The sequence below is a fragment of the Geospiza fortis genome, unplaced genomic scaffold (assembly GCF_000277835.1).
Source record: "Geospiza fortis unplaced genomic scaffold, GeoFor_1.0 scaffold70, whole genome shotgun sequence".
In the NCBI taxonomy this organism is placed as follows: domain Eukaryota; kingdom Metazoa; phylum Chordata; class Aves; order Passeriformes; family Thraupidae; genus Geospiza; species Geospiza fortis.
The window spans coordinates 1,455,180-1,482,769 of NW_005054317.1; the positions used below are offsets into that span (position 1 = coordinate 1,455,180).

The window sequence follows — 27,590 nt, forward strand, 5'->3', positions numbered from 1 at the left end:
GAAACGGGGAAGATGTGGCGATAGGAGCCAGGCGGCGGCGTTTGATGGCTGGCTCTGGCTCCGGGAGATGGTGGCCCCTGGCTCGGGGAGGTGGGATCTGGCCGAGGGGATGGGGTCTGGCTCGGGGATGGCCTCTCCTCACCTGGCAGGCTGGGTGGCTCCCGGGAGCGCGTTCCCTTCACCTGGGATGGATTCGGTGAGGGCCAGCGCTGTCACACACGAGAGGCAAACAAGCAATCCATCAGTCAGAGATGCAGGACTGAGCGATCGCGGTGCAGATCCCGCGTTGGAAGCGAGCTGTTCCCAACTTGCCTGCGAACTGCACCCGTGTGTTCCCTGTAAGAGCTGTTAAAAAGCGGGGGAGGAACGGATCGTGATTAGTTTTGTAGATTTGGCTTACGCCGAGTTATTCTTTTCCAAGGTTACGGTGGACTTGAAAGGTAATATTAATTTGAAAGAGCGAATGTGCTGCGCATAGCTTTGTCTTCGTGCTCTTATTTATTTTTATTTTATTTTATTTCTGTTTGGAATAAATAATAAGCACCAGCCAGAGATTCTGAACAGCCTGCTAATGACTGAAAAGGAAAATAGAGTATGATTTGCTCCCTCCTTCCACTGAGAAGCAGCAAGGTAGTGAGCATTGATATCCCTGTGTTTTGGCCTGTACCAAATCCGCTTCCCCCTCTTCAAAGAGAGGTGGAAGAAGTGCACTTAGACTCTCACAGTTTCACTGTTCACCTGCATTTCACTTTCTGAGGAGGTGGTAAGGACTGCTGCTATAGAAAATCTCCTGTGCCATGCCTCCTGAGATTTTATATATGCTGCACAATAAAAACTGGCCGCCTTGACAGTGGTCAGGAAAAAATTTTCTCTCCCAGATTATTTGAGGTATTTAGTTTAATATATTAATTTCTCTTTAAAAATAAAATAGGTACAACAAACCTGAAGAGACAACTACTGACCATCCTCAAAACAGTTCTACACATGATTTGTGTTAGGCAAGTAACCCAATTGAGTGTGCTGGGTGAGGAAATAACCTGTGTACAGGGCTGGTCCACAAATCTACCTGGTACCAGATGTTTTCTCCACAACCAGTGTACATTCTGTATTTTCAGAACCAGCAAAATACCAAATAAAAATATTTTTGTTTTTCTCTTACAAATATGTACTTGATAAAACCACAGACTGCCTCTTTTCCTGGATAGGACAAGAAAATAATGATTATAAGAATAAGACATATTATAAATAGTACATATCTGATATTTCAGCCTGTGTGCAGTTGAATGTGACTCAGGGACTTTTGAGGGGAAAGAACAGCTGTATTAGGTGGTTACAGTTCACTTTATTTAGAAGAAATTACTGCACAGAAGTGCTTATTTTGGCGATCAGGTTTTGGTATTTTAAAACTTTCAGGAAGCTTTTTAGTAAATATTTTAATCAGGCACATTAAATACATTTCAGCTGGTTTTATATAAGAAAAATAAATCAAAATCTGATTTCAAAACCATTTTTTTTCTTGTGCTATCAGGTACATGCGTCTATTTTATTTTTTTTAAATTTTTTAAAAAAGTGTGCTTTCTAGGTAGTGAAGGGGAGATTCCTTTGCTGCTTTAGGTTTCCTGTAATAAATTGTAGGCTTCTGAGGGCTGGGACACTGACAAAAAAATGTACATGCGTAATTCTGAGCAGAGGAGCAGCTCAACTGGTGTTCTACTTTCCTGTGTAAAATTACTCAGAGCCAGTTTGTGTGGGATCAAGGTCCTTGTTAATCTATTTTTGGCTATACCCCAGGCTGTTCTCATTTAGATATTAGTAAAAAATGTTAGAGTTTCAAGTAGACTTTCATTCTGCAATGGTCTCTGTTTCTGAGTAGTCTCTGTATTGTTGGTTAAATTTGGCTTTGCACTGGTCCCTTGGAGTTAGGGCTCCATCCTGCAGCCTCCCTGGAATGACCTCGCTGCCCTGGAGGAGGAGATCACTAAATCAAATAAATGTTGTTGGATCAGAAGAGTTACAAGGTCCAGCCCAACAGCAGGTGTAATGTCAAAGCTTCTGATCTTTGCCTGGTCCCTCGGTACCAGGGGAATAGGTAGGGCCTGATCCAGGACAAGAGTGGCCTTTCTGTTGGAAGAGGTTGTGGCGCTGGCTCAGGTTGAGATTGTTGTTGTCTTTCCAAAATCCTGCCCCAAACACTGTTTTAAAAAGTATCTTTATAGCCAAGGATTTCAAACTCTGTTACAATTACTTATGTCGCTAGTGGGTAAACTGAGGCATGTGGTGAACAAACCTGACATTTTCAGGAATATCTGGTAAAATCTGTTCAGGGCACAGAGTTTTGCGTGGACTCTTCCTCGTTTATGGCATCAGTTGAGCCTTGGAGGTGGCGTTGAAGGTGCTTTGAGACCTTCTCTCTGCCCATCAGGCAGCAGGACCACTGCTGCTTGCTTGCAAAGTGGATTTTTGTTTGTGGTTTGGTTTCTATTTTAATCATCTCCTTGGGGGGAAAATATGAGTGTAGCAAAATGTCTTGCTTTGGTAGGATGGGATTTTTTTCTTTGTTTGCTCCACACACACACACTTACAGTGTTGATGGTACTTTGTGTTTATCTTAAAGACAGCATGATGGAAGGAATGTGTGTTGCCTACATCAATTCACTCACCCATATAAACAGTTTCAGGAGGAAAGTCTGTATTTGTGTTTCTACATTTTGAGATACTCAACTTTTAGACTATTAATGAGAAATTTTCACAGGTGGGAACAGCTGTTTCTGCTGCTCATTTTAAATTTAATGGTGCATTTTCCATATTTTTGAAAGCCAGGTAACATATAGCAATAGTTTGATAACCAGAAATTAAAGCAGTCTGGATTTCAATCAGGGAGTAATTTATGAGGAGAGCTGAGTCCTCCTCAGCCCCCTGTAGACCCTCTGTTGGTCTCCCACCAGCTGATTGTTGAGCCGGATTTCCTTGGTGTGTGGTTCATGCAAGACAAACGTGTTTAGAAAATGATACCTGCCTTTTTCAGCACTGCCCAAAGAGATACTGAATGCACATTTTATGCAAACATGTAATTTTCAGCAGCTTCCTTAAAAAGTACATTTTAAGATGGTTCCTTTGCTATCGTGAAGACTCAGGGTAGAAATGAAGCCTGCTTGCCAAAATACTGCCAAAATAAGGATCTGACTGCCAAATACCCAGAAAATTTATAAAACAGATAAATATGAAAAGAGGTTTAAAGTGTCAAACCCAAGATAACCCCTGCAGCAAAGCAGGATAAAAGCCTTTATTGTTGCTAATCTAAGAGCACATCGCATGTCGGAGGTCATGTATTTTACATAAAAGATGTATTGTTTTACATACTCTCAGGAAGGTGAGCCCTGACCTATTATGATGGAGTAGTGTTATGTCCTTTACAGTGCAGAATCAGGAATTTCTTATATGTGTACCTCAGCAAGGAACACAGGGCTTCCTATACAGCAAACATGCTCAAATTTTGGCCCCTGATGTTCTGGTACTGCATTACAAGAGTTGCTTCTCACACAAAACATAAAAAATAAAAATGAAATAAAATGCCAGTGAGCAACAGATAAAACCAATATTGATTTCATATCAAGGTAACCTTTTTTCTCCCATCTAAAAATAATCAGGTTTCAATGGTAAAGAAGTAATGCCTCATTCTCACTGTGAAAACATTTTTCCTTCCAAAATAAATGGTGAATGAGTTCATATTCTTTTGAGTGAACTTAGTGAAGATTCTGATTTTTTTCCCAGAGGTTGGTATTTTACTACTCCAGTAAAAAGCTTCACCTAGTGATGTAAATAGCACAACTTACCATTTGGTGAGTTTCACAAACACCCCCAAAACTCCACATCACTGTGTGAATTTTATGAAATGGAGTTTCACGTAGCTCTGTCTTACACATCCACATGTCACTGACTTTCCGTTTCGTATGAAGTCATCAGTGTCACCAAGCTATCACATATTTCTTTCTGTCTATATTACCTAGTACTCTGTATCCCTGCAGCAGAAGATCAACATTTCAGTGAAATTATGTTATAATTTTACTCTGTTAAGGTATTTGGTCAATTGATGTGGAATTAATTCTAAATGCTGTTAGTGGTTTGAGTTAGTAACTTGATCTAAATTAATAAACAAATGTTTTTCTTTTCTCTTGTACCATATGTTGATCCCAATTACATGAACAGAAAGTGGCAGATTGTCATGTTTCTTAAAAGATTACATACTCTTTTGCATAAGAGAGAGTACACAAGATGCAGTAATATACAGGGTAAAAAAAACCTACACGTGCTGTTTTCTCCCTCCTACTTTTTATAAAGATACACTTTAATTATTCCTCCTTTTAATACCCAATGCTCTCACCACCTTGCTGTGCTTGGCGTGCTCTTGGTAATGCTTAATGAGAAGATATCCCGAGACAGTAAACAACTTTCTGAATTAGGAAGATGCAGCTAGTTCTAAAATCTCATCTAGGACTGTGTCTCTATGGAAAAGGATGAGAAAAAAGAAAGGATCCAGAAGATAAAATAGCAGCGGTTGCAAATGGTCTTAAAATGCCTAAAGTAAGGAGAATCCATGCAGACAATAGTCAGATTTCTGAAACAAAGAACTGAACTCATTTATTATTCAAACTGAAAATAGATTGATAGACATCAAGATTAAGAAAGTTTATGTTAGAGAACAAAGATGTCTCATCTCCATGGGGTTTTTTGCTTCTCTTTTTCTTCTCCCAAAGACCAAGTTGTTTGTGCTGAACTGAAGAACCTCACACTAGCTGGTACTGATAAGCAGCAGTCCTGTGACTTGATTGTTTTTATTAACTCTCTCTGAAAGTCATTCACCATTAAACACGATTAGATTCATTTGTTGCTTTATTTATGTTTGTACTTGCAAATGTGGTGCCAATGAAAATGCTTTGGGTGTTGCTGCTGACACTGACCCAGAGTCACGTGTGTTACCTCCTTTCTCTGCAGGGTAAGAAGAGTGACCTTTTTGGGTGGCTGTAACTGAAGATTGCTTTACAGGAGCAACTGAAGAAGGTAAATGCAAATATACTGTCTTTAACACTATTTTTGAAGTATGTCTGAACAAACAATTTGATCCTGAGAACTCTAGGACCGTACCTTAGCTGCAAAAGTAAAGGCTTTTCTGCCAACATGGATAAAGTTTGCAGCACTGGGCTTGGAGTTTTTGGAGTAAATGCTGTGCCTTAAAAATCCTCATTTTGCTGGGGAAGACACTGGCTTAGGTGTTCAGATGCATTTGAGGAGCAAGGCCAAAAAGATGCACTTCCTGTCTTTCAGCCATGTTCCGAGAAGGCTGCTTGGTAACTGGGCAGAGCCTGGGTGGGAATGGGAAGAGCCTGCTCTGGCTGGTCTTTGTGGCTCCTGGGGTGGGAGATGCAGTGGCACAGCCTGTGGCAAGGTCCCCTTACTGAGGCAAATCCTTGGGGAGTGGTCAAGTCAGCTTCAGTGCTACTTCATCCCAAGCTGAGACGCTCCTGGGTTTCCAGCAGCACGTCGAGCAGAGCAGGAGAGCAAAATTTAGCTGTTAATTTGATTGCTTATTATCACTGCAAAAGTTAAAACACATGCTTTTTAGTCTTTGGAGCACAGCAAAAAGGAAAGAAATATCACTCTCTGCAAAATGATTTTTATTTAAAGCAGTGTGAAAGTCCTTTGCTTCTAAATTAACTCCTTGCCTCTCTTCTGGTCCAAAGTTTCAAGTTGGGAAGGAATATTAACATCACAAAAGTGGTGATTCACAAAATTAACTTGCAGAGGAGAAGAGTAACGCAGATCAGTGTTTGGTACTGAAGGGTGTCATCTGACTGAGGTTCATATGGCTGCTTTATAATCACCTTCTTTCAGAAATTAATAGTCGGTTAAGCACCATAGCAACAAGCAACACTGATGTAAGCGCTGAGCAGTGGCTGCTGTTCACTGTGATGTCAGTGCTCGTTAGTGCTGTTCTCTTGACCTTGTTTGAATATAAAATGGTGATTTCATTTTAAACTTAGAATTTTACAGAATGACTAAATGCAGTGGAGTGAATTAGAGCTATTTTTATTTTTAATTTTATTAAAATGTACTTGAAGGGGGAAAAATGTCCCTGTTCTCTTCTGTTTTAAATTAAAATAGATCTGAGGACGATCTGGGATTTTTTTTTCAGTTCTTTGTTGCCAAAAATATCTATTTAGTTAGGATGAAATTCATGAAGTTCAAGTGAATATTGCAATCCTTGGCCATGCCAGTGGTGTATGTCAGCTATATGATACATCCCTTTCTTCAAGATTTGAATCTTACTGGTTTGTTTTCTTATGGTGGAGCCCATGAAGTATTAGATGTATTTCAGCTACTGGAGAAGAAGCAGATCCTGCAGTATAAGGAGCTAGTGCTTCCTTGCTCTGCAGTGTTGTTCCTCCCTTGAGTTTTTTGAAGAAGGGAAGAATTTCAAGTCCCAGGTTCATCAGAGGGCCTCGTAATTAATGGGTCTCTTGTTCCTTGTTCATGTGTGGCTGTGTCCTATGTGACCCAGGAAAATTCGGAATTTTGGTGGTGTTAAATGCAGGACACTGCCTTTAGACTCCCTGAAACTTGTAGGCTGTGTCTCCAAAAGCAGATCTGTTTTGTACTACTACCATCAGTGCACCGCTCAGGCACACATCCCCTCTGTCACTCATCCTTCAGCAGAAAGCAGTTTGGGTGATTCACTGGAAAAGACCATTAGATTTTTCAGCCTGATCTCCTGTGCATCATAGGTTATTGATTCTCACCCCTGAGCAGAGCTGGTAAGCAGAGTTCAGCCAAACTCTGTTTCCTAGAAGCTGATCCAGGCTCAGGGGGAAGACAGTGAGGACTGGAGAAGCATGGGGCAGCCGTGGTGTGTGCAGGTGGATCTGTGTTCAAGGATATCTTATCAAACTGTTCAACAAAATTTAAATCTTAATGGAAAACAAGCTGTTCAAGGTGTCTTTCAATGTCAGGATTGTTTCTCAAAGAAGGTTTGGCTCTGTCCTGCTTCCACTGCAGTGAGGGGTGCAGTTTTCAACAAAAAATATTTATTGCAGGATTGGTCTGTAGTCATGCAACATATTTCATAAAAAACCCCATACTGAATGATATGTGGTCCAAGAAACTGGATGTCACATTTAAACTGGGCAAGAATTGAAACCACTGAGATAATAAACCATAAGAATAGGAGATAGTAATGGAAATAGTGATAGAGTCCTAATTAGAGCAGTGCCACTGAAACAGGGAAGGTTAAGGGTTTGGTTGATTGAGTTCGAGCTCAATTGCTTGATAGCTTAATTTCAGGTGAAATCCCATCTCCTGAGTTAGCGGTTAAGCCGCTCAGAGCAGTTGCAGAGCAGGACTCTACTCCTCAAGGAGCAGCCGCGTGGCCCCGGGCGTCCCAGCCCTGCGCGCGAGCCTGGCCTCGGGCATGCGGGCTGGGAGCAGCTCAGAGCTGGCAAAATAGATTTTTATTCTGCGTGGTTTGTTTGCTTTCTTCTTTTTTTTTTTTTTTTTCCCTGTAAGCTCCAAGGAGCTCTGAACAGAAGCAGAAATAACAGAAGAGATACAGCAAGGGTCTTTGATGGTTAAACCTTCAGAATTAAGATGTTTACATTCTCCTTTATTTAGCACTGTTAGGCATAATGCCTAATTATATGCCAGTTTTTCCTCACAGTAAGAATTAGAAATGTTTGATTTGGGGAGAAGGGAGAGGAAATGTATTTTTACAGAATTATGGTCAATAGTGTTAGTTTTCCAGGAGCAGTCATTTGTTTAAATGTAGTAAAAACATTTTCAATAATCAAACAGCATTCAGTGAGCATTGTAAATCAGGGATAGCTTGCATGCTGAAAATTTGAAAAGTACAAAACATGCTACTAAAATTCTGCATTATTGATAACAAAAGGCACGTGTAGACTTTTAAGATAGCAAAGATAGAATCCTTTAGAAAACCTTTAACAGCAAAAAAAACAACACAAAGGATTTAGCAAAGTTGCACTGAGTTTAAAATTTCAAATCTTAATGCTTGTCAGAGTTAAATGCTGATTAAATATTGATAATAAACCAGAAGCTGCCTGCTGAAACTCAGAGCTGAATGAGATGATCAACAGATAAATCTGTGGGTTTGAGCTATAACTTTCTTATATAGGTGTATTTTCTCCTCCCTTCAAGCCAGGAGAAAGGTCAGAAGGACTTTTTCTCCTAAGCTCAATACAAAAAATGGTTTCTGTAGTTGGTCTATGTGGAAAAAAGGTGGACCAAAAAAAGTTACTTTTTTCCAACTTTGTTTTATCAGGAAGAGAAATGGTTCTCAAACCAGGTTGTCAAGTTGCTGTGCCATGTCTTTGCTGGCCATTGCAGTCAAAAGTCAAAACCCTGAAACAAACTCCTTCAGACACATTTCTGCTTATGAAAGGCTCAACAGTGTGTGTAGTTTCTCCCCAGCACTCTTCCTTGCTGGTGACTTCCAGAAGTTGTGCTGGTGATATCCTTAGTCCTGTTTTATGTACTGGCTTGGGCGGCAGGAGTGCTTGCACATCAGGCAGTGGGAAGGTGATGGGATGATGTTTTCCTTAGTGAATTTGGCACCTTGACTCTTCCTACTTTTGACCTAAAGGTCTTAAAGCATATTAGGGAGCAGAAACAGCTCCTCTCCCTAGAACATGTAGTGTGCAGCTACTTCTGAATATGGGTCCTGAATATGGACTGGGTTTCAGTCACAAGGAGCTCTGTGACAGAGCAGACAACCTGGTTCTTGAGCATTTTCTCCAGTGTTTTCTCTGCAGTGTGCCCAAATTACACAGAGCTGTACTGGAAGCATTTTGCATGAGTGCTTGTGTCACCCTCAACAGGAAAGATAAACCTCATTGCTGCCTGCTGCTCCCTTGCTGCTGGGTGGTAGTCCTGTAGCTGGAGTGATCAGTGTCTGTCAGGCCTTAGATCTAAGATTGGATTTATTTACTTTTGGATGACTGGGAGAAGTTGTAATACCTTAATTGTTAAGAACTCTGAGTTACTGGAAGGTCCTTTTTTTAAGGTTCAAAGATACAGTGTGGTGCAAAGTGTTTCTGTATTCATTAGTAACAGAAACTACAACATTGCCTGCATGTTTGGGGTAAACCCTAAAGAGACTGTGTGTGGGTCATTGGAAACACAAAATGTTTGAAGACCTTACCTGCTGGAATGAAAAGTTCAGTCCAAACATGTGTGAAGCTGTAACTTTTCTGAAGCAATCGGGTCAAGAAGATGTAGAAAATAGATTAAGACATTTTGGGATAATTTAAGAAGTATCTGAGCAAATCTCATTAACATGGCCCACTAGCTTGCTGTATTGAAGACTTCAAAGATCTGTCAGAGGAGTTCTTTCTGTGCTATTGTCTGCCAGCATTAGCAATCTCGAGAGAACATGTTTCTTTTGTTTTCTTTTGGCCCATTTAGCTTTTCTTCTTTTTCTTAATATTCCTTAATATCTTATAAATCTTCAAGTGGGTTGATAGGAAAGTATGTTTCTCCGCTTTAAGATAGTCAGTAGCAGGTTTTGATCCTCTTATCTGATGCTTTTGGACCAAATCTTTCTGGTCTTCATGAAGATTGCTAAAGTGAGCAAGACTTAGCCCGTATTTTGCATAATCCCACGGGGTTTCTCCTGTTAGCACCATCACCGTTTCTAAATCCCTGAAGAACGTGGAGCACAAGGTTGAGGGGTTCATGCACACCTCCAGATTAGCCTCATCTGCACCCACAGATCAGACAGGTGCAGGTATTGAAACAAATGCATATATTGAAAATGGCCCAACATGTAAAGGTTGTGACTGCAAATTAAGCAGCCAAAAAGGATGCACTGATGTTTGCCAGTACAGGTGCATCAAGGAAACAGCTCATAATATACCATGTAATGCAGACGTGCAATTTCTGGCCTGGTTCTTCAAAACCAACCAACCATATGTTAGGATGTGCTGCATTTTATCACAGCTTGGCCAAGGAAAGAAATGGGAATGGCAAAAGCAGGAACAGCATTGACACGTTATTCCAGAACCAGAGCATGACCTCCAATTCAGAATAGCCTGAACTCATCCGTGGTCTCAAACACAAAATGTGATGGAAAATACCCAGTTTCAAGGTTTCCTTCTGGAGCAGGCAGTGAACTCTGAATTCAGAGCTGTGCTAACACGTTTTTACAAGTCATGCTGCTTTGCCAGTGGATACAGTGATGTTTTTCACTTCCTTGTAATAGGCTTGGTGGGCTTCCAAACACACCAGGGCTGTCTGCTGGGGTCCCATGGCTGTGCCTGTGTCTCAGCACAAAGGGCAAGAGCCCCTTGCAGGTGTGGACCTGCCTTTGGAACACACACATTGCAGACAGTGCACATTCCTGTGTTACAAAATCTAGAGATGTGAGAAAATGACTCCAGAAATAGATTCTTGTTGCATATTTTATTTGGTCATCTGTGAGGTCACTGCCTGTTGCCTGCTCTTGCACCAGAAGTATATCTTCCATGATGTTTAAGTTATTGTTGTTCAGCGATGGCAGCCGTGTTTTACAAGTGTTACAAGACCAGTGATGTCAGTGGGTATTATGGGAGGCCACCCTTTTTTATCTGGTAGCTCATCCTAGAGTGAGGGCATTAAAAAAAAGGAAGAAAAAAAGTTATTTTTTGTTCCTGATTGCCTACCCGAATTTCTCATTGCGACATATGAAAGCACTTTTCACTCAGATAATGGCAGGAACTTCAGACACCACGTCTGAGATGTTTAATTGTTCAGTGTTTCTCCCAGTGCAATCTGTGAATTTTAATTTGTGCCTCTCCCACCTCTGCTGGCCCTATACTTTTCAGTGTGTTTTGCGTAATATTCCTTAATTGCTCAAACGGGTCCTTTCTGACTCTGAGCTCACTGTTTATTTTTTTAGTAGAGTAGCACAAACATTTGGACATTTGTAACTAAGACTCTGACGTCATTTCCATTGCAGACCGTTAATATCCAAGTTTATAATATTACTTTTCAAAATAGATTTTTGTTGAAATATGATGATCTCTTTTTTTTTAAAGGGTAAAATTGTTACCCCTCCTTTAAAAAAAAAGGATAAATTGGCATCTTTTGCATAATAGGTCTACTTCCTTCTCCCGTCATACCCTTTTTGTTAGTTTTGATAGCTCCTGTATTTATCTTTATTAGTTGTAATACAAGTGTTCCACCTAATCCTCTGACTTATTAAGGGTTAGTGGATCCCAGCACTGGAAGGAAATGTCTGTGGAAGGGCACAGCATTTCCTGCTCCTGGGGCACTTCCACCAATGGAGCAAGGCCACAGAGTTGTGACATTAGTAATTGTCTGTAAAGATCTTAGAAATAGAAAGTGCTGCATTTAAAAGCCAACAACAGCATAAATCAATAATATGGGCAATGAGAGCATTTCCTTTTTTGGGGGGGGTGAGGGATTCTTTAACCCTTTCTTTGTGGTTTGTGTTTGTTTAATTGCTGTCATCCTTACCCACTGAAATTTTATTCCAGTAATTGGGAAAAGGAATTTTATTGGGAAAATTTTGCTTCTAAAGATTTAGTGAATGCAAATTGAACATTATTAAAAATGTTATTGAAAAGGAACAGAAAAATTATCTCTGAAACAGTGGAAATTCATTTGCGTCTTTGTTCCTCTTTAAGACCCAATATCCAGGAAGAAAAATGTGGTTTTATTGTTTGTTTCCTTTTTTTTTTTTTAAGGAGGGAAAGATGATTGCTTTTGCTGTTGCTTGCTTAGAGAGTCCAAAGCTTTGAGCTCAGTTTTGGAGAACGTTAGAATAAGCCCACAGGAGGTCTTGTAAAAGTTGTAAGAAATTGTAAGCATGTCTGCTGAGTCAATTATATGAGACGAATTGCCAGGGTAAGGCTGAAAGGTTCCAAACTTGCTATTTACTCTCTGCTATCTTTAAACAAATTTATTTCTGCCTTTGATTTCACAGCAGATAAATACATGTTTTGTGAGGAAAAAAAGAGTTACTAATTAGACAAAATATTAGTTAAAATGGAAAGAATTACCTGGATTTGTATTCATGTAATTAAAAGGAGAGTCTGACCTGTTCTTCTTTAGAATGGTGAATATCTGAAAGACAATAGTTTAAAAATGCAGACTGGCTTTTTTAAGTTTCTCCTCAATGAGACTCAAGTGCACAAGGCAGTTCTTTTTAAAGACAATTTGAATTTTACTAATAAAGTTATTCATTTTTAAAAAATTACACATCTTCCATCTCTGAGGCCATTCACGATTCTTTCCAGTTTCTTAACCCTGCAATAAGTTTCAGAAAATTGCGAGAAGAAAAGTGCAAACTCAGCGTGTGGATGGTGTAAATCCCATGTGTGTCGTGTGTGCATGCTAAATGTCCCCAAAATTTGTGTCCTGTGTTCATGATCTGCAGGCCAGCTGCAGCAGTGCTGCTCCATAAGCTGCCACAGTTAACTCGCCTTGAAATACATCCAGATCAGCCACTGGATTTTCTAGATATTTGATAAGGTGAAAAAGTCCAGTAAAGTCCTTTTCTTCCTTTCCCAGCACAGTTAGAGTGGAAAGCTCAGAGAGGAGTTGGGTAAATAGTTTGGTTTATTAGGCCTGGCTGTGTTTGAAGCTGATGCTGAAGTCCTGCGGTGGTTCCTGGGTGGGCAGGAGAGTAGGGCTGCACCGCTGTGTGATGAGGTACCAGTTATCTGCAGTCTCATGCCTGGGGCATAGCTGGCCAGGTGTGAAGTCCCCCAAGAACAAGCGGGACTGTTTCCACCTGCAGAGAGGGCCGGCCCCCAAAAGAAGGAGCATGGAGTTAGGGGTGCTCACTGCAAAGCACAGCAGTGGGTGGGCTGCTGGTGCTGTGGGAGGAGGTTGTGTGAGAACCTGTGATGTGTAGGAGAAAACATCAGTGGGACTGTAAGTTCTTCCCCCAGGAGGAGGGAAGGGAAAAGGTCCCAACAAGCTTTGTGGACATTTGAGGGGACTTCTCTAAAAACAGCTCTAAAGAGGCTCATCCTCTGACATTGACATCCTGTCCAGTCACCGCCCATGAAGAGCGATCTGTGGCATCATCTGGGCAAGACCTTAGAGTATCTCTGCAGGAGAACTAGAGTTTATCATAGTTTTATATTGGGTTTCCCTCAGCGTGTAACTGGATGCATTAACAGCGACATGATCCCGGTGTGACCTGGACTTTAATGGGTTTGAACTTGGAACTGTTCAAACATTAAGAAAAAGCCCTCACTCCCTGCATGTATTCAGCAGCTGCTTTTTATATGCAGAACCCAGAGCTGCAAAGGTTCACCGGTGGTGCATTTTCAACTTTCAGATGAAAAGGACTAAATAACTGCCAAAAAAAATGGGCTATTTCTCTCCTGATGCAGATGTGTGACTGCCAGGACATGCATACATCAAAAGGATAACGTGCCTCTGAGCAGTTAAAAACCTACTGCTTTGTTTTGTTTTGCTTGAGGCAAACAAAATGTCAAGGCCTTCAGTCTTGGGAGAGGGTTTGCACTGTTAATGTGTCCTTTGCACAGAGCTTGAGCCCACAGGACAGGATTTGGGGTTCGTTTCCTACCCCTGCAGCTGACTCACTCCATGGCATGGGGACTGTTTGTTCTGGACAAAGCTTTCTTGGGTTTTTTTTATTTTTTTTTGACTTTGCATGCTGCCAGCTGTGCATGATGTACCATCCAGAATATGCTCTTTATCCTATGTCAGACCTTAACTGTGGCAACAAGGCGGTGATTTGATTTTCCTGTCTGCAACGAGAGCCAGATTTTCCCCTTGCCCTCCAGAGGGACATTGCAGGTTAGATTATCTGGCTGCTGTGTGCTCAGGCAACTCAGAGAGGTAAAAATTGTTCCTTTTAAAAAAGAAAACAACAAACCCAAAGCAAAAAGACTCCCCAAAAACCCAACAACAAATCAAACAAACCCTACAAAGCCTATTTTTTTTTCAGTTTTGGAAAGGTGTCCCATTCCTCTCCTGCTCAGCCACACACCTAACATGGTTTCTTTACCAAGTTTCCGCTTGAAAGAAATTCCATTTACAGAGTTATCAGCTACCTGCAAACAGATGGGCATAAGGGAAGGCCTCATCCCAGCTTGGGCTGGTGTGTCACATGGAGCTCTGCTGGAATGATGGAGAAGTTATTCACCTGCCACAGAGTCATTCCCATGGAATGATGATAGAGTGACCCGGAGTAAAGATGTCTCTTTGGAGAGCTGCTGACAGATTTACTGACCAGCAGGTCAGACTACATTGCCCTTTCTTTTTGATATTATGAATTACTATGCATTGAGTTTACTTATTAAATTGTTAGCAAGTTGTGTTGTACCATGTCCCTGTGGTGTCACCAAAGTCACCCTGCCTCGCCGCTTCTCCCTCCTCCCCAGCTCTGTTCCAGGAAATCCATCTCCTGCTCTTCCACAGTCACAACAACGTTGTTTCCTACATAATACTTCTCTTTAGGGATGTAAATCCTCAGTCTACAGACCCTTGATTCAGGTTTTTTCCTCAAAACATTAATGAGCTTTCTAGTTTTTTTTGGGAAAAAATAATTGCCATTGATGATGACATGGTATAAAAATGTAGCAGCTAAAGCATATGTTCTGTTGGTTTGCCTTGTCTTATAGGAACATCATTTTTGCACATCACTATTAACAATGCAAACACCCTGAAATGCTAATAGCACTAGTAAGCTTTTAATTCCATGGAATTTATTGCTTGCTGTATTTCCATGAATTTATAACGCTTTGATTCTTAAGAGCCCCATTTAATCAGTTTTGCCTGGCACAGAACATAATAAACAACTTGCTGGTGCTAAAGTGCCACATGGGGGAGGCTGCTAACAAGAAAGTTAAATGCTTCTGCCACTAGCAGTTTCTTCGCTGTATTTTTCATGAGCTGTTACTACCAGTAATGTACTTTGCTGGCTTTAGAGCAGTGGTTAAACACAGTGACAAACCAAGGAGTGCTCCAGTGCTGTAAACACCCAAAGCAATGCCATTTTTGTTCAGAGCTACGGTTTAAACCAGGCTTGAAACTCAGTGGTATTTTATGGTGATCAGGGATTTTTTTTTTTTTCCAAAGGTCCTGCTTTTCTTAACAATATGGGGCTTTTAGGAATAATTAGTGAGTGGTATTGATCAAGAAAAACAGTGCAGGGAGAGAAAAAAGAATTGAAATGCCTTAAAAACAATTCTTGTTTGTTTATGCTGTTTGACCATCGAAGTACAAAAAGACTGTCTTAGTAGAAAAATACCAGATTATCAAGTGCTTTAAAGCAGAAAATGTCATTTGAGTCTCAAAACTGCACCAACTTTGTATAATTACCCTTTTAATTATCCCCAGTGGCCCATGAAATTTGTAAAATAGAGCATTGAGAGTTTGATTTACTTACATGTTGCACTTTAGTGTTATGCTCTTAATGAATATTGTTTAGTACTAATGTCAAGCAGAGATTGCTGAGTGCTATAGAGAGGTGCATGCTGCAGAGCTGGGTATTCAGCAGGGAATTGTGGAAACTCCACCTTAAATGAAGAGTATCTATGTATCTAAAGCAATATGCTATAATTTTTATTGCCTGAATGGAAATGATATTGATTTTATCCTTTGCATGCAAAGTAGTTTACTATATTTTCTTTATTTAACCGTGCCAGAGAATGAAGCATTTTTAGGGCCATTATTTGCTTTTGTGTCAGCATCTTCCTTGTTATGGAGAATAGTTACATCCTTCCTCTAAAGGACCAGAACTTGGAAGCAAGCTCTTTAATTTGCCCTTAGGACCTAACTGGTTTAGCCTCTGGTAATGGAAATAACAGTAATCAATATTTGATGTGGGGTTTCTGTGGGGTATCCAAATATCATTTATTGCCAAGAAATTGCTGGAATAAGCTTGTGGGAAATGTAATCCACAGTGTGGGCTGAAAACCCAGCTAAATTAAACAGGCATCTTCAAAGGTGAATGGAAACATCAGCGAGCAGTAAGAGTAAAAAGAAAGAAAGCAGAGTCTGAAGGGTTAGATAATAAGATGTAATAGCTGGTGACCTCTAAATTATTGGTACAAATCTGAGCGAGGTGGAGACTCAGCAGAAAGTATTTGCATTTGAAAATGGTCATAAAATGCTTTCAAGTGACGGTCTGATCCTCAGGATCTATCTGCTGTCAAGTTGGGGCGATTGGATACTGTGGGTGAATGGCTCTTGGAAGGATGAGCTGCCTTCCTCTTGCCTCACTTTCTGCTTTCCCCTTTTGAATTCAGCAAGTTTTAAGAGCACTGTCAAGTGCTGGTATAGGAGACTGGACCATTGGTGCAGCTACCTTGGCATCTCTAAGAAAGGACATGACCAGATGCCTCCAGAGAAGGGGCAAAGTCTGAGGTTTTACTTTTTCTTCACAAATTTAGTTCATGTTTACCTGCATTTACTTCTGTGACAGTGTTGGTACTCATCTGTCTATGAGCTGGTTTGATTATTCTGCTGAACTTACAAGATTGCAGCATGGCATCACATTTCACTGATCAGTTTTTACTGAGTAAAAACTCAGCTCTTAATTTGTTTTTCCAATTTGCGAATATTCCTGTACATTTGTCATTTATGTTGTTGATACATAAATACTGTAGTTTGAGGAAAGAAACAACAGAAGACTAAGGATTTTGCAACTTTCTCATAGTTCAGAGAAAATTTGAGCATAAATCCAGGCTTTAACTGAGCAACAAAAGTCTGTTTACATGCCAAGGACCAATATTTTAGAATATAATTTTTTCTTAAAGTAAAAGAGTGAAGTGTTTGGTGCAAAGCTGAAATTTGAGAAGGCAAATTCATGTTAATTGTTTACGGATTCAAATTCCAGGGAACTGATTTTTGGAATTCTGAAATTTGAATTTATTTATATTTGAAAATATCTTGTTTAAAAGAAGCTGAAGGGAGCAACCTATGAAGAGGCTAATTAAGCATTTCTGTACGATGCTGAGCACAATGGGGCTCCTTTTTTGTTTGTCCTGAGGCCCCACAATAATAAACAAAACAACTGCTAATAATTGGAAGCCTTGGTTTGAAGCCATGCTGACTGCAGGACACAGGCAGTGTCAGTTTTCAGTGAGTGCATCAAGGCTGACCTTGAACTCGTGTGCTGATAAGAGCAGTGCAATAACCCAGTCATACCCAGAGCTGGTCATATGCTCAGCACTGCTGGTTGGCTTTGCTGTTTCTTTTTCCCTTGTCTCGTGCCCTTCTTTGGCCAAAGGTTGGATGCTCCAGGTTCTCCTGGTGCAGAGAGTCACCTCAGCAGCAGCAGTACCACAGATCACTGAGGTGCTCCTTGTGTCAGGAAAGCCGTGTCCAGTTTGGCAAGGGAGCATGAGAAGACAAATTTGCGTAACAGAAGTGGTTCTTTTGGCTCTGTTTGATTCTGTGTGCTGTGTTTGCTGTCTCCTCTACCACTGTGCATGGGTGCGTCACTCTCTTCTGCTCGTACAGCTTTTAAAGTGTGTGTGGTTATCACATCACACTCTGGCCTTAATATTCCAGGAGATGGTAGAAGACAGTGTATTTGTCTGGTTTTTTGCTATTGAAAGGGTTGGAAGTTTGCCTGCAAGCCAAATTGCATGGCAGGAGATTACAAAACGTTTAGTTTCCAAATCTGATTTTCTCCCTTGTGAATTTTTCTTGCTTGCTCAAAGGCAAGATTCATCTTGACCAGCCCAGACTGAGGTGGAGCTCATAACCACGCTGGAAAGAGTCCTGTGGCTTGGAAGAGCAGCTGGTTGGAAGGAGAACAGTTTTTCAGGAGCAGTCAGGGCGCTTTCAGTTCTCACCCCATCTCTCTTCATACTCACGAGCGTTGGTGGGATGTGGTGACAGCATGGACTTGTCACTGGCTGTTTAATGAAGGTAATAATTAGTCATGATGCTGCCCCACCACAACGGACGGTTGCAAATTGCTGTTGCAAATCTTGCATCCAAGAGATCACCTCTGTATTTAATTTTTCTGTCTAGGCATCAAAATTCGGGTGAGAACTTATAGCACTTTCAGAGCCATTCAGCTGCTCTTGTAATGAATGGTTCTAAAAAAATAAATTAAAAATCCAAGGAAAAGTAGACAAAGGCTAAACCTCAGTATGTTTAACTCAGTGTTGTGCTTCTGCAGTAGTCTGGCATCGCAGATATGGGCTGAAATGTAAACTCTCACCTTAGAAGTAATGAAGAATAAGGGAAATTTCTGAAAGGGCGTTTTACTGCAGTCTAAACTTGGAAGCATGAAGTGGAAGGTTAAGAAGAACACCACTCTCTGAACCTCATGGTTAGACTCACATTTGGCCACGCAGCTGAGGAGGGGCAAGGGAGCCAAGCCAAAACCATCACAGAGAGCCCAGATCACTGTAGGCATTCTTGTTTTCAAAGTTGGTAGGAAATGGTTTTCTTAGAAAAAAATGGAATTGGTGTTCTTTTTTTTCTTACTTTAGGAGCCAGTTTTCTGATCTCCTGTTCATGTTATGAACTTGTACTGGCCTCAAATTTTGCGTCTCCATTTCGCTATTTTTCGTGAGCTGTAGTTTGTACATTTGTTGGCACATTGTATGTTTTTGCAATCCTGCACGCCTCTTGCTTTTAAGTAAAGAAGGGAATAAGGAAGAAAACTGTGTTACGTTGAAATACTCTTTAGATCCCTTTGCATATGCTTTTGCATATTCTTGATCGATCTTCCTTTGTTTTAGATGTTTGTAGCACTTTTCTCACAATTTGTACAACCATTAGCAATAACAGGGTAACAGGAGTGTACCAAGGAGAGCATATCCAGAGTGTATCACCTAATTTCCCCTCTGGAGTAGAAGGAAGTTGTCCAGTTTGCCATGTGCTGTGATTTACCATCATTAAGAACTAGTTTTTGCCTCCTTATGGGGGGGTTAATCTGTTCTGGGGAGCCTACAATGAATCACACTGGACTGTGTATGCCACAGATAGGTAGGTGTCACCTTAAAAGTGCCAGTAACATTCTGAGGCACCTTTTCCAGCCAAGAGCAAGAGGTGCACGAGATAAAAGAACCATTTGCCCCTGCAAGAATTGTGCATTCACATGATTAGTGAGGCGTGGTATTAAATTATTTGAGCTTTGTGCATAAATATATACTGAGAGAAGCTCTGTAGCTGGGGACTTTGGCTATAGTTTTCTTCTTCATGGGCCAAATGCTCTGCTGCAGGTAGGGCTAAGAGTATTTTGGTGGAGCAGTTGAAGAGCTGGTCCTCCTTGTGTGCGTGCTGCTCTGTCCCACACCCAAAGAAATGCCTCCTCATGTTTTATGGGTGGACTTTGCAGCTTGATTGGAAATAGAAACACAGTAAACAGCAACTGCGTCTCAGAAATATCCCCAGCAACACAAACTGTCACTATTTCAGCTTCTCTCCAAGGCTGCTTCTTAGGGGGCTGATCTGCAGCTATATAAAAGCACGGTAACATAAGCTGCAGCACCAGCCCTGGAAAATCTTGTAGTACTGCTAACAAATATCTGCAAAACCTTGTTTGTATGTATGTGCGCTTACGTTTAAGATGCAAACTTGTATCTGAGTGTGTTCGGCTCCCCGCAGTATATAGCTGCAAAGCTATTTTGAACATCTTCGAAAAGATGGGTTTGTAGTCTGATTTTCTTTTTTTACTGTGTTTTTCTTCCCCTGATGATGTTTATTAACATCCTCCCTGATGTCCAGCTACAAGGGATGGGCGCATAAAAGTTTACATGAAAATACATTTCTCTGTAAGTGCTCTCTCCCTGCGATTCTTTTACAGCTTTAACCAAAACCAGTTTTATCCTGTTTCATCCTTTACCCCTCAGAGCTGATAGAGAGGAGGGATATTTCACTTTCATCTGCAATTCACCTTGTCCTTTCCATTTCTCACTTTGGTTTGCTTGTTGATTTGAAGTAGCGGGTGTGACCAGGCATCAAAGAGCCCTGTTGGGAGCCCACAGCCGGGGAGAGCGCCCTGGCTCACCCCGGGGATAGCAGGAGGCACAGCCCTTTTCATTCCAGCTTTTTCCGTTTGAGCACACCAAAAGTCTCCTTGCTGACCACTAGTGACTCGAAGCACTGGAACAGGAGCTTGCAGTCAAGGCCAATGATTATCTCTTCTGCTTCAGTCCCTGAGCTGGGACCTGTGGCCGGGGTCTCCGGACGCGGTTCAGTGCATTTGGGGATGTGCTGGACATGAAGGATTTGACTGTCTGATAAAAGAGCTCTGGTGCCTCGGGCAGCTGGCACCTCTTTGGGCCAGTTGTGTTCTGCTCAGAAGAGCACAAAGAGGGCAGAGGGGAATATGGAGGGAATCTGGTTAGACTGAGCCAAGGAAGATGGAAGGGCTGAGCTCCAGGGCTGACTCTGTCCCTGGGGCCAAGAGATGAGTGTGTGGGACAGTAGTGCACCTCCACCTTCTTACTCCTACCCCTTTTCCTTAAGGATTTTATGATTCTCTGTGACTCTGGAGACACACCTGCCAGCTAGCCACCTACAAGGGCTTTGTTGGGGACAGGACTTTGGTCAGGAGTTTATGTTCTTCTCGTCAAAGTGCAAGCTAACGAGGTGCTGTAATAATTATTTCAAAGCAGTTTTGGAAGAAAACTGTGCTAATTGGTTTAGTTTTACTGCACAGCCACCTCCTGACCTTACTTATTTTTTCCCCTTTAGCTCTGTCCCCTGCTGGAGCTGGAGTATGTAGGGCAGACCTGCACATCCTTAACTGAGGCAGTGAAAACTTACAGACACTGAGATTCCAGGAACAATAGGTGGATTTGGGGCAAAGTCCTTGTTCTTTGTAGCAGATTCTGCTGGTTGTGTTGAATTTGGTTTGACAGGGAATATCTTGATCACTATTTCTAAGGACGTCTGTCCTGCCTTTAAAAACAAATATACCAAACACAGCAGTAAAAACAGGCCTTACCCCAGTGTTGTCTGGTACCTTTCCTTGATGGAGTTTTCCCCTCTGCAATACAAACAGTATCTTTGGATGTCTTAGATTCAATATGAGATGTTTTCAAAAATCAGTTTGATATCATGTCCTCTGGTAGCCAAACTCTACTAAAAACCAGTTTGAACATAGCTATGTGTAAATAGAGCTGAAAGAGTCTTTCCTACCTCTTTTACTTAATCCTAGTAATGTCTGTAGGCTGGAGCTCCAGCAGGTTTTTGGGTAGTTTGAGAAGAAAAATGTGGGAGTTGTGCTAAGCCACCTGAGAAGGAATTGCAGCCAGTAAAGCCAACAGCCACATTTAACCTCTGGTACGTCACCGTAACACACATTCTAAGAGTGATAACGATTATTTCTGGTACCCTAAGCAGGGAATGTGTACTGTCAGCTGTTGTGGAAACAAATCAAAGACAGTCGTTTTTCTAACCAATGTAAAAGGAAATATTTTTTTCTGCGTAATTTCTACTTATAAGGGAAATTATTTTTAAGAACTGTATTTTTTTTCTATCATTGCATTTTATTTCCTTTCACCCACCTTTCCCAGAATCTTCTGTGTCCAGTAAAACAACAGCAGCTGCAAAGCTAAGAGTAAGGCCAGGAATAGGTTCCAAGTGGATATTTACAGCTGCCCTTCTCAAAGCATCCTGTTTTCTTCTACACTGAGTCTGTTCTCCTTGAATCAGACCTTTTGGAGATAGAGGGACCTCTCTTAGGTGTCTGGGTTTGAAGAGGTTTTTGTGTTTGTGAGGATGGATGCGTGTCTGTACACAACTGGCCATGAAAGGTCTCACTTTTGTGATTCTTCTTATTATTGTTTTGTCTTTCCTGATTATTTTGTACTACTCCTCTCCAGTGATTTCTTTCTAAAAAGCTTCTGTTGTGAGCCATTAATGTCAATGGGCTGAGCCACTGCTATCGTGTGGTGCAGAGGAGTGGGAAGAGGGTATGACTTTGCAGAAACATAGGGTTACCTCCAACCACAGAAATCAGGCTGTAAAAATGATGAATATCTCTCTTCTGTCATCCATAGATCTGACAGTTTTGTATAACTTATGAATTAAACATCTGGAAGGTGTAGATGTATTTTTTTCATTTAACAGTCACCAAAACCGAGGCCGATAAGCTGTTGAATAATTTTCAGTCATCCAGTAACATTACCAAGTTTTGGGAGCAGATCCTTGGATTGTCTTTCTTAACAGAAATAGCAGAACTGTCATTAGAGTCAGTGAGATCAAGGTGGCACCTGGTGCTGTGTCTTAACCATGAGACTTTAACCTTCAGCTCCATGCAGAACAGACAGGACTTTTGCTGCAGAGGCCTCATCCAACAGACCCCGACAAAGTAAACAGCGTGACACTTAATTTATCTACCCCCAAAACATGAAGGGCTCAGTCAACCTGATGGGATCTGTGGTTCCAGGGAGTCTAGGTATTTAAAACGTGATGCTCAGCCTGCTAAGCCATCCCCTGCAGCTTTCCTTAGTGCATAAGATATGAAAAAATCTCCTGTCCTGCAAAACAGATATTAAATTGGATACTCTTTCACCCTGCCACGATAAGAAACGCGGCAGAGAGAGGCAGCAAAATGGAATGCTGCTTAGAAAGAAAATATATTTGAATCTAACATAAAAATTGGTGAGATAGGAGGATTTTCAGAGCTAGTAGCAATCCCCTCCCCAATGAGTTGCTGAAAATTCAACTCTCCCTGTAGTTTTTGCTCTGGATTGTGAATAAAAATGGTTGTGATTGATGAAGCGTTTGGTGTCTCACTGTAAGTTGGTCAAGAGGGACTTCTAAATCACCCAAATGAAATATTGCATTATCATGAACGGTAACATGTAACTGTTAAGTATGCCGTTGCTTATCATAAGCTCAGGCTCCTCTGGAGCTCTACCCGGCGAGAAATCTTTGTGAGCATTGGAGCAGAGAGTCTCCACACAGCCTGGCAGTGTACAGTCCCTTCCCTTCCCTTCCCTTCCCTTCCCTTCCCTTCCCTTCCCTTCCCTTCCCTTCCCTATGGGGCTCATTACATAGTTGTGTTGCTTTTTGTTTTAATTTTCTCATAAAGCTTTTTTTACCAGTGCTGGGGATGGGATGATGGATGAGAAGACAAAGTTGATGTTTCATGGGTAACCAGCAAAATAGCACTAGGGGAAAAAAAAATTCTACTTTTTTACTCACACAAAGAAGTGGCTTATGTTCTTTCTGTTAAAAAGAAAAACACTTCCAGAGCAGAGACCCACACTTCCCATTGAAAAGCCCTGTATTCACAGTATGATTAAAAGCCAATCCAGTTGGGCTGAAGTTTTCTATGTCCAGAACTTTCCACGAAGGCCTTGGCAGCTCTTTCTCAGAAAAGGATTAGTGAAATAGATGTTGCTTGGCTGAGTGAGAACATGAAACACCAGTTAGCCAAGCAGCCTTAGGATTTTCCATGTTTTAAGGCTAAAATGTGGAAATGGGGAGGGAGGTCACACTGAAGTCTAGGATTTTGCTTTGGATATACTTGCACATCTTGATCTCAGATTGGCCAAGCTACAGGTCTCCAAAGGTGCTCCAAAGTGAACTAAACTCTGTAGTTCCCTGTAATGGCCAAAAAATGTAAGCAACCCTAGGTATGAGATAAGTGACGTGCTCAGGCAGTCATGGTTCATTTCTCTGGCTTTCTTGTCCCTGTCTGCTCATTTTCCTGCTTCCGAGCTGGCCGTGTCTCCTCTCTATTCAAATCAGGTGGCTTCCTGTACCCCTGCCTGTCCCTCTGCTGGGGGGCAGAGAGGAAGAGGACGAGGCAGTAGGTGGGGAATGGTGCCATCCACCTGCCTCCCACAAAGTCTTTTACCTGCCTGTTCTCATGTCTGTGCTCCAGCACGTGGGAGCTTGGTGACTTCTCACAGAAGTGGTGATCGGGGTTGCTCACCATGGTAGATCAGTGATGTTCCTTGTTTTCAGGAGTACCCTCAGGAGCTTTGGATTTTTTTTTTTTTGCCAGAATTTGGACTGTGGCAGAATGCTCAGCAAGGGCAGACTTCAGTACAAAATGGCTAAAATTTGACAAATTCACTGAAAACAAGGTAATTGGATGGGACGTGGTATGTTGGGCGGTGTTCGTGGCGACACCTGTGCAAGTATCATACTTTAAAATACTAATAGTTTAATCAGTGTAAAGTTAGAGAAAAAGTGTTCCGTGTGTTTTAGTCTTGGATCCTGTTGGGGTGAAATAATGCTGCACAGGGGTTGGAGGAAGAGGAGGCAGATGAAGCTGGGCCTGCACTAGTCCCCCCATCAATAGTAACCTTAATTCATGAACCTAAACTGAAACAATTGTTAAACTTTTATCTGAATGGGAAAGCTTCACGTCTTAACAGAACAGATTCTGTGGCTACTAATTTATTACTGCAATTTAAGAAACAGACGTCTGTCTGACATGTGCCATGTAGTTCAGTAGGTCACCAGTGACATCATCCTTAAAATCATTATCTTTGCAAACCGTGCATTTTGCATAAAAGCTTTTATTTATAGTCAGTCATTAAAATTGGACTTGATATTTACTTTTCTTCTGATTAGGTTAAAGAGTGAATATGAGCAAAAAGTACCCTCCTGTTAGCACCAAGCAGTTTGCAAAGTGTGCTATTCACATCAGCCTTTCTAAAGGAATTATGTTGAACCATTATGGGCTTAGATGGTGTGTGTTGGTTAATGCATTTGGTCTTTTCACTGCTAAGACTGAATTCATGTCACAAGGGGTGTATTTTATTTGGTTTTGTCCTTACAGGTTGTTGTCCTCACTGCAGAGCAGCCTGGAGCCTGCAGTTTGCAGTGAAGTGTTAGACTTGTAGAGACGTGCTGTTTTAAAGGATGAGGAGGCTGCTGGGGGCTTGGTGGGTCTCCTCCTTTGCTCTGAGGTTACAGTAGCAGGAGGTCCAAGGCAGTCCAGGTTCCTGTCTATGTGTGAGCGCTTTGCAGGGCCAAACTCTGAATCATCCCATTGCCCAACCCCTGATGTGATGGGTGTTTGACCCAAGGCAGGGAAGTGGACTCCTTGGGTGCATGTCTCTAGAGCATGAGATGTCGTAAGGCACAAATGAGGTCCCCAAAGGATGCCCTGAGTTGCACTGTAGGATGTCACCACCCAACAGCCTGTGATCTACTGGCCATGGGTTACAGGGTAACACAGCCCTAAAGGGCCAGACACAAAGCCCCCTTAAATGATCAAGTTCGCGGGGTGTCCATGAACTCTTCTCCCACATTTCTTTATCGTCCTTCTGTCCTGCCTTATCCTTGATATGAAAGGTCATGTTGAATCTTATATTGTGTGAGTGCTTAAAAATAGTGGACATGAGTGCTGGTAACTTTTCCTTCCCAGTTTTCTCCATGGAAGCTCCAAGGTGGCATGGGGCTGCCCCCAGCCCAGCAGGATGGGTGGTGCAGGATCAGAACCTGCTCCAAGGGAGCCCAGGGGCTTCTTGCTGGGCTGGAGAATGCATGAGGTGAGAGAAGAACCTTTCAGAATTAAGAGGCAGTTTAATAACTGTAATGAAAATTATTTTTGACCAAAAATTATGTATTGCCAATTGGCTGAACTGCACAGCATACTTTCATAATATTAGATAGGGCTGGGTTGTTTTTTTTCCCCCAGATCTTACTGCTAAGATCACTGGCCCATTTCAATTTTTATTGAAACAAATAAACCCAATAAAAACACTTATGCTGAGAGCTGAAGCTCCACAATAGAAAAAAATAAAAATTACTCTGTATTGAATTTATTGATTTATTTATTTACTCCAACTGGAAAATTGAGTATTGTGTTAATGTATTTTATAAGAATCACGGTGCTCGATGAAATGGCTAATTTATTTTAGCGTATACATAAATAGCTAGCAATTTTCAGTGAGACAGGCTAATGAAAATGATGCCATGAAATTGTCTATACTATGAGGAGTGATGGAGTCAAGTTATTATTGGTTGAGTGCTGCAACGTAGTGAACTGGCCATCATGTCTTTGAACTTTTGAACTGCTACTTGGTCGTGTGATTTATTGATTTTGGTATCAGCGTGTTAACTTTTTATTTTTGTTGGGGGGGTTGCACACACAGCACGGATGAGTAACGCACTGTGTAGTTTCATAGATGTTTAGGTTAAACAAGATGGTTGAAAAATTTAAAGCGTGTTAACAGAGCAGGGTTACGCCATGTGGAAAGGCAGAGAGATGCTTGTAGGTACCATTAGATGTCAACACTGATGTTCTGATTGCTGCGGATTAGCCGAATACAAGCGAACTTGGCAGGGTAAGTGTGCATCCTATTTGTCAGAGAAACGTTGCCTTTGTTCTAAATTAAGTGCGTGATCTCATAGCAACTTTGTTTGCCTATCTACCTTCAACCTTTCCTCGTGCTGTGTCTTATCACGGCGGTGCCTGGTACGGGCAGAGCATCCACGCTCTCCTGTCAGCCCTTCCCAGAGGCACGCTCCACGTTGCCGGCTGTTGCTCGATGGAGGATGCTGGCTGGCAGTGTGAACAGCTCAACAGCTCGTGTTGGACTGTTGTACCAGAGCGCTGCCCCCATCCTCAGTCACCCAGACGTGTAAACTTGTTTCATCTTCTAGCTGTGATCCCCTCCAAGGCTGGCTGTAGTGCTGAGCCTCGGCAGGCAGCGCTCGCCAGTGGCTGCCTCATCCCTTAGTGCGAGGAGATGCTACACTTGTTGTTCTTGGTGATTTGCTTAGGATGTGGAATTCAGGCATTAAAATAATATTGTTTGACTTACAGTGTTTTCTTGCTGCAGAACTTTTTCTCTCGACTGCTGGTAGGGGACCCTTTGCATGGCGGCTGCTCTGAGCTCTGTTTCTGATTAAACTGACTAACTTGACACCTGCATTTTACAATTTGCTTAAAGTGCTTTATCCTGTAAAAACAGTGATTTCAAAGCTTTAAAGCCAGCAGACTTGCAAGGCTTTGCACAACTTAGCTCATCCCACCAGTTCGCTGCGATTGTGCAAAACACAACTGGACTTTTATACTCTGCTTGACCCCTGCTTTCAAAATTGCAATTTTAATGTGCATCCTTCCCGTCCCCATTAACCCCCTTTTCCTGCTGTGGGTCTGGGCAATGCATGCAAGCATTATGGTATTTCTTTCCTCAGTTATGAAACTGACATGTCTTTATTTGGATATTAAAAGTGCTCGGGAAGGTGGTATCACTTGCCTCTCCCCTTCACCCCCCCTTTGCCTCTCCATTCTTTTAATTTTTTTTTTTAATATATATTTTTTTAATTTTTAAGAGATGGGCTGTTTAAGCCAGAAAACAAAACTGGTGGGAAAAGGCTAAAAACAGGACTGACACCAGCACCATTAGAGGGGGGGAAGAAAAAAAAAATTCCATTTCATTGCAACTCTGTTATTGTTTACTTTGCCATACACATCCTAATATGGTTACCTCCCTGTCAAAGCGGCCGAGCCGGGCTGAGGGGCCCCCTCGGGGAGACGCTTCCAACTGCTGCTCAGACAATAAGAAACAAACGGCGCAACTCCACAAAAGGGCTGCCCGGAAAATAAGTGTCAAATAAATCCTGCCGAACTCTTCCTTTCCCGGCACCCGGCC

General features: G+C 41.7%; 1 protein-coding gene across 8 annotated transcripts in view; it reads left to right on the top strand.

Moving 5' to 3' along the window:
* FOXP1 (forkhead box P1) overlaps nucleotides 1-27,590 on the top strand; it is a 331,699-nt gene that overhangs the window by 108,924 nt on the left and 195,185 nt on the right. For all 8 annotated transcript variants that reach the window (XM_031056354.1, XM_031056357.1, XM_031056356.1 and 5 more), the window contains exon 2: nucleotides 4,993-5,058. The gene's annotated coding sequence lies outside the window, so the exon portion shown is untranslated. The remainder of the gene's footprint in view (nucleotides 1-4,992; nucleotides 5,059-27,590) is intronic.